The sequence below is a fragment of the Silurus meridionalis genome, chromosome 26 (assembly GCF_014805685.1).
Source record: "Silurus meridionalis isolate SWU-2019-XX chromosome 26, ASM1480568v1, whole genome shotgun sequence".
In the NCBI taxonomy this organism is placed as follows: Eukaryota; Metazoa; Chordata; class Actinopteri; order Siluriformes; family Siluridae; genus Silurus; species Silurus meridionalis.
Genome location: NC_060909.1, coordinates 293,792 through 302,790, shown reverse-complemented (window position 1 = coordinate 302,790; position 8,999 = coordinate 293,792). Strand labels below are relative to the sequence as shown.

Below are 8,999 nucleotides of genomic sequence, written 5' to 3'. Positions count from 1 at the left end.
CAATTATCTCATTTCAACATGTGAGCTGAGGTGAGGGTTAAGGGCCTTCCTCAGGGGCCCGGCAGGGGCAAGTGTTACTGAAATTTGAGCTCATGACCTTCCAATAATAAGTTACAGGTCTTAACCTCTGAGTTGCCACTTCCTCTCTGTGTGTGAGAGTGTGTGTGAGAGTGTGTGTGAGTGTGTGTGTGAGAGTGTGTGTGAGAGTGAGATAGAAAGTAAAACTTTTACATGACTCATGGTGATTGGAAATATCATCTGTCTAACTGAGTCACCTGAACTCCTGTGTGAAGCTTCAGCACTGGTGTGGAACAGGTTCTCTGATCTACTGAGAACAAAACTGAACTGTAAATGGCGTTCTCCAGTCGGTCTGTGATTAGAGACTAAAGTGGAACTTCACCTCCCACAAGACCTGTAATTCAAATTACCACTGGAGGGCGGGAGAACAGAATGTGTGTGTGTGTGTGTGTGTGTGTGTGTGTGTGTGTGTGTGTGTGTGTGTGTGTGTGAGTGAGAGAGAGAGAGAGAGAGAGAGAGAGAGAGAAAGAGAGAGAAGCTGCTTCTGATTGGAGATGAAGCTGGATGGAGGTTAGATGTTTATGGAAGCTCCTTTGATATCAGATTAGTTTCTTCTGCAGTGTTTCAGAGCTCTGTCTCGCTCTCAACCGTACGGTTCTTCACATCTACACACTGAACCCAGAAACCTGACTCAATCAGCAGGGCTAATAACTGCCTTCTGTCAGAGACCGGTTTCACCCCCAACACACACACAGACACACACACACACACACACACACGTTCCCAGGTGACTCACACTTCATTACTCTGGCGATATTGCAGAAGTCGTGTCATAAAAAGAAATTGAAATGACTTTCTCCGAGACCTGGCTATAAATATAAAGCTCTTACTTACTGATTGTTTCAGTGTGAAAGTCTGCAAATAACACATACAACACAAACAACACACCATCACACAACCATCATACAACCATCATACAACCATTATACAACCATCATCACTGTACTGAGTGTGTGTGAGTTAAACGTCTTTTCTCTTGAAGGTTGGGAAAAGGTGTTCACACGTTACTGGGCAGTTCTCTGATGAAGCATCTACAACATACAGTGTGTGTAAGACGGAGAGAGAGAGTTTGTCTGATTGTGTGTGTGTGTGTGTGTGTGTGTGTGTGTGTGTGTGTGTGTGTGTGTGTGTGAGTGATAGAGAAACAGAAAGATGTGTTTGTGTGGCATGTGGGTTCTGATTCAGGGGAAGGAAGTGTCTGATTATATATAAATGTGTGTGTGTGAGTGTGTGTGTGAGTGTGTGTGTGAGTGTGTGTGTGTGAGTGCGAGTTTAGAAAGTAACAAATGCAGTTTGTGGTTTTTTGTTTTTTGGTAAATGATGTGTTCGTGTCTCGGCTCTGCTGCACATGCACAGTGTTATGAGGTGCTGTGAAGAAGCTCCATCACTCAGAACTTTCATTTCCAGGCAGTTGAAGGTCAAATGTCAGGTCTGGTCTAATGAATGTCCTGATCCCAGTCCTTCAGCTCAGAGCAGGTTCGACTGACGGTAATTCATCTATAGATTTTATAATAATATTCAGAATGTTACACAGCACCAGTAGATCCTCAGCACACTGATGTACAGTAATAAAGATCAATCAAATGCAGTTTAGCATATACCAGATGTGCAAATAATAGCAACTGTGCAAATTAAAAGTACAGATAAATATGCACATATACAGTATGTCCAGCATGAATAAATCAGTATTGAACATGTTATTATTTCTCTCAGTAAATATTTATTTTGGGGGGAGGGTGTGTGTGTGTGTGTGTGTGTGTGTGTGTGTGTGTGTGTGTGTGCCCGCGGGGGAGCCACGACACCAGCTGAAATCAGTCAGTAATTAGGAAGCCGTCCTGCCCCGTGTCAGTGGACATTAATAACAGATGTTTAATGGTCTGTAAAAAACGTGTCCCGTTATCAAAGTGTCCTGCAAGAAACATCTCATGATGGGTAAAAGCAAAGAGCTCTCAAGACCTTCACAACCTGCAAAACATACTGATGGCATTGGATACAGAAGGATTTCCAAACATCTGAATGTTCCAGTGAGCACTGCTGGGGCAGTAATCCAGATGTGGAAAGAACATTTCATGCTATGACCAGGTGCTCCTCACAAGATTTCTGATAGAGGAGTGAAGAGAATATTAGAAGAGCTGTCGAAGAGCTAAGGACCACTTGTGGAGAGCTTTAAAAATACCTGAAATTAGCAGGTACAATTGTTGTAAAGAGAACAATTAGTAATGCACTGAACCTCTATGACCTGTGTGCATGTTCACCACGCAAGACTCCACCGCTGAAGAACAAGCCTGTGAAATGCTGGGAGAATAAAATCTGGTCAGATGAGACCAAAATTGAACTCTTTGGATGCCATAATACACACCATGTTTGGAGAACAAATGGCACCAAACATCAGCCCAAGAACACCAGACCAGCAGTGAAGGTTGGAGGTGAGAACATCATGGTGTGGGGCTGTTTTTCTTCATATAATTGAAGGAAGGATGAATGGAAAAATTTACCTTCACATTCTTGAGAAAAATCTGCTGCCATCTGCCAGGATGATGATGAAACGAGGGTGAACATTTCAGCAAGACGATGATCACAAACACACAGATGAGGAAACTAAAGAAAATAAAGCTGCTAGAATGTTCCAGCCAATCACCTGCCTTAAATCCTAATACATCCTCTGGACCTGCTGGTTCTGGTGTGAATGTCCTTGTATCTCGTTCTGAGTGGAAGGAGGTTGAATGGTTCATGACTGGGATGTAAGCTCTGTGCAGACATGTGTGATGAAGATAGTTGAGTGTCAGTGATGTTAGGGGTTTTTACCACCCTTTGCAGTTTACACACAGTGGAGCTGCTGTACCATACTGTGAAGAAGGTGGTCAGGATGCTCTAAATGATGCAGTGATACAATCTGAATAAATACAATCATGAAAATGAATTAAAGCTTGTTACAGAGAAGAAAAGCATCTTTGTCACAAATACGTTACAGCAGAGTGAAATTCGTTCTTCGCATATCCCAGCTTGCTCAGAAGCTGGTGTCAGAGCGCAGGGTCGGCCTTGATACGGCACCACTGGAGCATAGAGGGTTAAGGGCCTTGCTCAAGGGCCCAAGAGTGGCAGCTTGGCGATACTGGGGCTTGAACCCCTGACCTTCCGATCAGCAACCTGGCACCTTAACCACTGAGCTCCCACTCCATTGAGCTTCCACTGTTATGGTCCCAGGGGAAAGATGGACAGTAATATACCATGATGTACATTAATATACAGTGATGTACAGTATTATAGAGTCTTCTTCTTCTTTCAGCTTCTCCCATTAGGGGGCGCCACAGCGGATCATCCGTCTCCATACCCCCTGTCCTCTACATCTGTCTCTTTCACACCAACTACCTGCATGTCTTCCCTCACCACATCCATAAACCTCCTCCTTGGTCTTCCTCTTTTCCTCCTTCCTGGTGTCTCCATCCTCAGCATTCTCCTACTGATATACCCCATGTCCCTCCTCTGCACATGTCCAAACCATCTCAATCTCACCTCCCTCACCTTGTCTTCAAAATGTCCTACATGCACTGTCCCTCTAATAAACTCATTTCTAATCCTGTCCATCGTCGTCACTCCCAACGAACATCTCAACATCTTCAGCTCTGCTACCTCCAGCTCCACCTCCTGTCTTTTACTCAATATCACTGTCTCTAATCCATACAACATCTCAGGTCTCACCACAGTCCTATAAACTTTCCCTTTCACTCTCACAGATACTCTTCTATCACAAATCACTCCTGCTATCACTCTTCTCCACCCACTCCACCCTGCCTGCACTCTTTTCTTCACTTCTCTAACACACTCTACATTACTCTGCATTGTGATGTACAGTAATATAGTCATGTACAGTATCAGTGATGTCTATAATATACAATAATTATTAGTGATGATAACTGTAATTTACAATAATGTAGTTATTAGTTATTTACACTAATACAGTGATTTACTGTAATATACAGAGATGTACAGTAATGTGTTGTATACAGTAATATACATTGATCTAGAATAACAGTTTGTGACAGATTTCTATTCAAATGTTTGTGTCTAAATGGCAAACACAAATGTCACTTACCCAGCTCTGTGTGTGTGTGCGTGTATGTGCGTGTGTGTGTGTGTTTTAGTTCTAAAAGTGGTGTTTTATTAAAATGTCATCTGAATCACACTTTGCAATTTCTGTCAGGTCTGTGTGAAGGTCAGGGGGCAGCATTTTCTCCAAATAAATACATTCTAACAGACATAAATAATCGCATTTTGCTTTCTCTCGCGCACGCGCACACACACACACACACACACTCAAGTTTAAGTTGAAATGGACAAAGCAGCTTTAAAGAATTTAGGAATGAAAGTGAATGATGTGTGTGTCCCTGATGATAAAGAATCCTGGGGTGATGTGATATAAAGAGTGTGATTATAGTTTAAAACAATGCAGAACACTGGAGAGTGAGATCTTACATGAACACTGGAGTGTGTGATTATGAGTAATGTTCTTTCCATAGTCTTTAAAATAACCTTGCTCTTGGCTCAGTTTATATACATTCTGTTTACACTTTATAAAGTGGGATCAGGTGTAATAAAGGAATAATAAACACAATAAGTCACAACTCTTCTGCACTCCCACCTCAGATGAGGTTCTTCTGAGTTTAAACCACACGGTTGTAAAACTGTATAGTTTGAGTTTTCCACAAAGTGATCTTCATAAAGAGATTGTTTTTGGAGTGGAAGATCTTGAGTATCTTTTTGAGTCTCTTTATCTAACTTCAGTGTCTGATGTCACAGATGCACTTGAACCTGAATGATTACTGATCCTTACTGCTACGCCCGTAAATCTGGGGGAAGGTCTTCCCAGAAGAATGGACCTCATAATCACAAACACTGCAGCAAAGTGTGATGTTAGGAGTGCACAAACTTTTAAGCACCACGTGGAGTTGGAAGAAGATAATGAATTTGATCTGTGTGTTTTAGTGCATTTACATTCACTTCAGGTGAACACTGTAGTTATTGCAGTACCATGCAGATGTGGTTTTGCAGCTGGCTTCACTTCCTGCTTGTTTTGGGAAACACACTTGCTCTTGAATTCAGGTCAGGTGATTGACCTTTTTCACTGCTCAACACTTCATTCGGTTCGGGTTGCTTTCTCATGCTTTAGGTCATCGTTCATCTCCCGTCTGAAGTGCCTTCTAAAGGGTTTTGAAGTATTTGGCTGGATGTGAGCAGATAAAAGCTCTGGACATGTCAGAAGAAAACCAGTTCTTTTCCTATCCCACACTTTATTCTCTCACTCTCATTTCATCCAGGAGTGTGTGTGTGTGTGTGTTTGTGTGTGTGTGTGTGTGTGTGTGTGTGTGTGTGTGTGTGTGTGTGTGTGTGTGTGTGTGTGAAGGAGAGAAAGCATACATTCTGATGGTGTGACAGAAACACAGTGATGAACAAGTCCACTAGAGAGAGAGCGAGAGAGAGAGAGAGAGCGAGAGATAAACCCCAGGCAGATCTTTCCTTCTCCTCTGTGTTATTCTGTCTGATAAAATGGGGTTGGTGCAAAAAGTGTCTTTCATGTGTTTTTACTTCCAGGTTTTGTGTGTGTGTGTGTGTGTGTGTGTGTGTGTGTGTGTGTGTGTGTGTGTGTGTGTGTGTGTGTGTGTGTGTGTGCATTCACTAGGTTTTGATGTTTTTCTGTAACAGGAAAAGCGTGTACCATCATGTTTAACAGTATTTCTGCCCACACTCTGTTCCTTCACTCTGTCTCAGTCTCCTCCCCCTGACCACGCCCCCTTTATGTCTCTTAGTGCAGGCTGTCTGCTCTCTGTCACACGTCTCTCCATCTCTCCCTCCCTCCCTCTCTCTCTCTCACGTCTCTTCGTCTCTCTCTCTCTCTCTCTCTCTCTCTCTCTCTCTCTCTCTCTCTCTGTCACACGTCTCTCCGTCTTTCTCTCTCTCTCTCTCTCTCTGTTTCTTTTTCCCCTTTACGAGGACCAAAGTTATTTCAGGATCTGAGGAGAAGGTGTTTTTTGATGATCTCTCTTCTCTGCCATTCAGGTCGTATTACTCTGGAGCTCTTGTGCTCTTATTGTCTGATTGTGTGTGTATTGTATATTGTGTATCTGAATGCAGTGATGGTTTTTCAGGGTGTGTGGATTGTGTGTACAGTAGATTGTGTATTGGTTGTCTCTCGATTGTGTAGATTATGTTGGTAATGTCTTGATTGTGTGTTGGTTGTGTATCTGAATGCAGTGCTGGCTCTTCAGGCTTTGTGCATGGAGAGTGAGGTTGAGGTTCACACTGAGGAATCGTGAGTCTGAATGCAGGACCTGCTGAAACCCCGATGATGAAATGATTGTTGTGTGGTTGTTGGAGAACTCACACACTTCACATCTACTTTATTCTCTCACACGGGACACATGGTACAGACTGCTATTAAAGCACAGTCAGAGAGCTTGGTGTGGGTGTGTGTGTGTGTGTGTGTGTGTGTGTGTGTGTGTGTGTGTGTATTAGGAAAGAAAGTAGAAAGATCTCAGGCATGCAGCTCAAGAACATGGAAAGAACTGTTGCTTCATGCATAATAATAATAATAAAAATTAGTTATGATAAATCAGTACCGTAATTTCCGGACTATAAAGCGCACCCATATATAAGCCGCACCCACTGAATTTGACAAATATTTTTATTTTGAACATTAATAAGCTGCACCTGTCTATAAGCTACAGGTGTCTACACTGAAACTAATGTACTTTACACAGGCTTTAATGAAAGACAGTGTCTGTTACACCGTGTAACGGGTGAAATATGTTGTGGCTCCTTTAAGAGCAGAGCGGTATTTTGTGAAAAGCACGTCACTTGATTTTTTCCGGTATTACTGCGTGTGTGTAAGACCGAGGAATATGTCCTTATTATTTTCTTATGCTAATTTCTAAGTTTCTTTGACTAACCCGTAATGCTGTTGCCAAGAAAAATAAAAAAGCACGAGTTTTGGAAACCTGTCTGTGTTTATATGATTTCTGTTGTAACTGGAGTTAGTGAGCTCTCCCTTCACCCAGACTCAACTCAGTTTTTTGGCTTGAAGTTTGTGAAACCGGGAAAAACCAAGGAAAAATTCATAAATTAGTCGTTGTTTAAGCCGCGGGGTTCAAAACGTGGGAAAAAAGTAGCGGCTTATAGTCCGAAAAATACGGTAATAATAATAATAATAATAATAAAATAATAATAATAATAATAATAATAATAATAATAATAATAATAATGGTGTCTGATCTTTAATCAGGAGTGAAATTTATTGCATTTTGTGTAAAATGTCACACAGAACCAATTTTGTTTTTGTTGACGGCATGAAGTCTGAATGTCGCAGTTTCATCACGTTTATAGAGATTATTAAATTAAATATCCTCAGAGTAAGTGAATAAATGAGGGAACAGAAGTTAAGGATCTGTGTGTGTGTGTGTGTGTGTGTGTGTGTGTGTGTGTGTGTGTGAAATCAGAAGTCAGTACTGAGATTTAGCATATGCTAATAAATTACATAATAAACTCGACCTGATTTTTCTGCAACATCAGAGCTACAGTCACTGTATTGTGAACGTGGGACTCGGTACACGTCTGCTCCGGCATTCTCGGCATTACTGTATATTATTTTTTTCTCAGTTGTGTTGCAGTTGTATAAGAATCAACTGGCATGAATGTGTGTGTGTGTGTGTGCACGTGTGTGTGTGTGTGTGTGTGTGTTTAGAGTCATTACAGTATTTATATCTGAACAGCGCTTCTCTGCTGCTGCTGCAAATGTCTGTACTGAAGCTGAGTTTGTTACTGAGATGGAGCAGCTGTGTGTGTGTGTGTGTGTGTGTGTGTGTGTGTGTGTGTGTGTGTGGTACAGAAGCTACACATCCTGACCACAACCTACAGTCTATACACACCCAGTATCCGCTAACAGTGCGCACACACACACACACACACACACACACACACACACACACACACACACACACACACGGGAACAGGCAGGAACTACAAACTTCTCAAGGTGAAGTTGAAGGTTGGTGTGACTAGAACACATGTTCTTCAGGTGACCTTGTGTCGATTCACAGATGGTTAGTGGAGTGTTTGAGTGTAAGAGACATGAAGTAGGTCTGGACACTGTAGGACAGGAGACACCACCTGAGATTCAGGGGTGATGGACTTCATGTTTTGGTGATAAACAGGGCGAGTGTATGTGTAACTGAAGCTTGTGAATAATTTATCCTCAGTGTGGAATTTGAATGTGAATGTGAAGTTCTCTAGCAGAAACCTCACCACTGCTGCTAATAATTAACATTTTCTACCAGGAGAATCATCTCATTACTCTGGAGAGTTACTGTTTGAGATGACCTAGCATGCTTATATTAGCTAGCCATTAACATAGCCATTGCAGACTAATAACGCACATTTATTGTGTGTGCGTGTGCGTGTGTGCGCGTGTGTGCGTGTGTGTGTGTGCATGTGTGTGTGTGGCGCTGGTTTTTTGAGCAGCCAGTTTGTATACATCCTTAATCCTTTCTCAATCTGGGTCTGTGGAAGGCTGTGGATTTGAACCCATGACCTTCTGGATGATCAGGTGTTTTCTTGTATGTTGATATTTTAAGATCAAACATAGACACCACTGTGTACTAGTATTGTACAGTTTTTATTTATTTTTATTTACAGATTTAGACACGGTGTGTGTTAGAACTTGGTTTGAACATGTGGACTTCACTCATCATTGCACAAAGATTCAGTACGACGATTATTTCTGTATTTATTTAGAAAATGAATTAAATAGACTTTGTGCTGTAAGATCTAAAAGTTTTCACCTCCTGGCAGAGACACCAGATCAGGTGTGTAGGGTTTCATTAGTGGGAAACAAATAAAATTACCAAACGTCTTCATTTCTGAGTCCAAGA

At 41.8% G+C, this 8,999-nt stretch overlaps 1 protein-coding gene across 1 annotated transcript in view; it reads left to right on the top strand.

The window, feature by feature from the left end:
• The first annotated feature begins 5,986 nt into the window (after nucleotides 1-5,986).
• Nucleotides 5,987-8,999, top strand: part of dgkza (diacylglycerol kinase, zeta a) — a 77,033-nt gene continuing 74,020 nt past the window's right edge. Inside the window, exon 1 of the mRNA XM_046840024.1 lies at nucleotides 5,987-6,132. The gene's annotated coding sequence lies outside the window, so the exon portion shown is untranslated. The remainder of the gene's footprint in view (nucleotides 6,133-8,999) is intronic.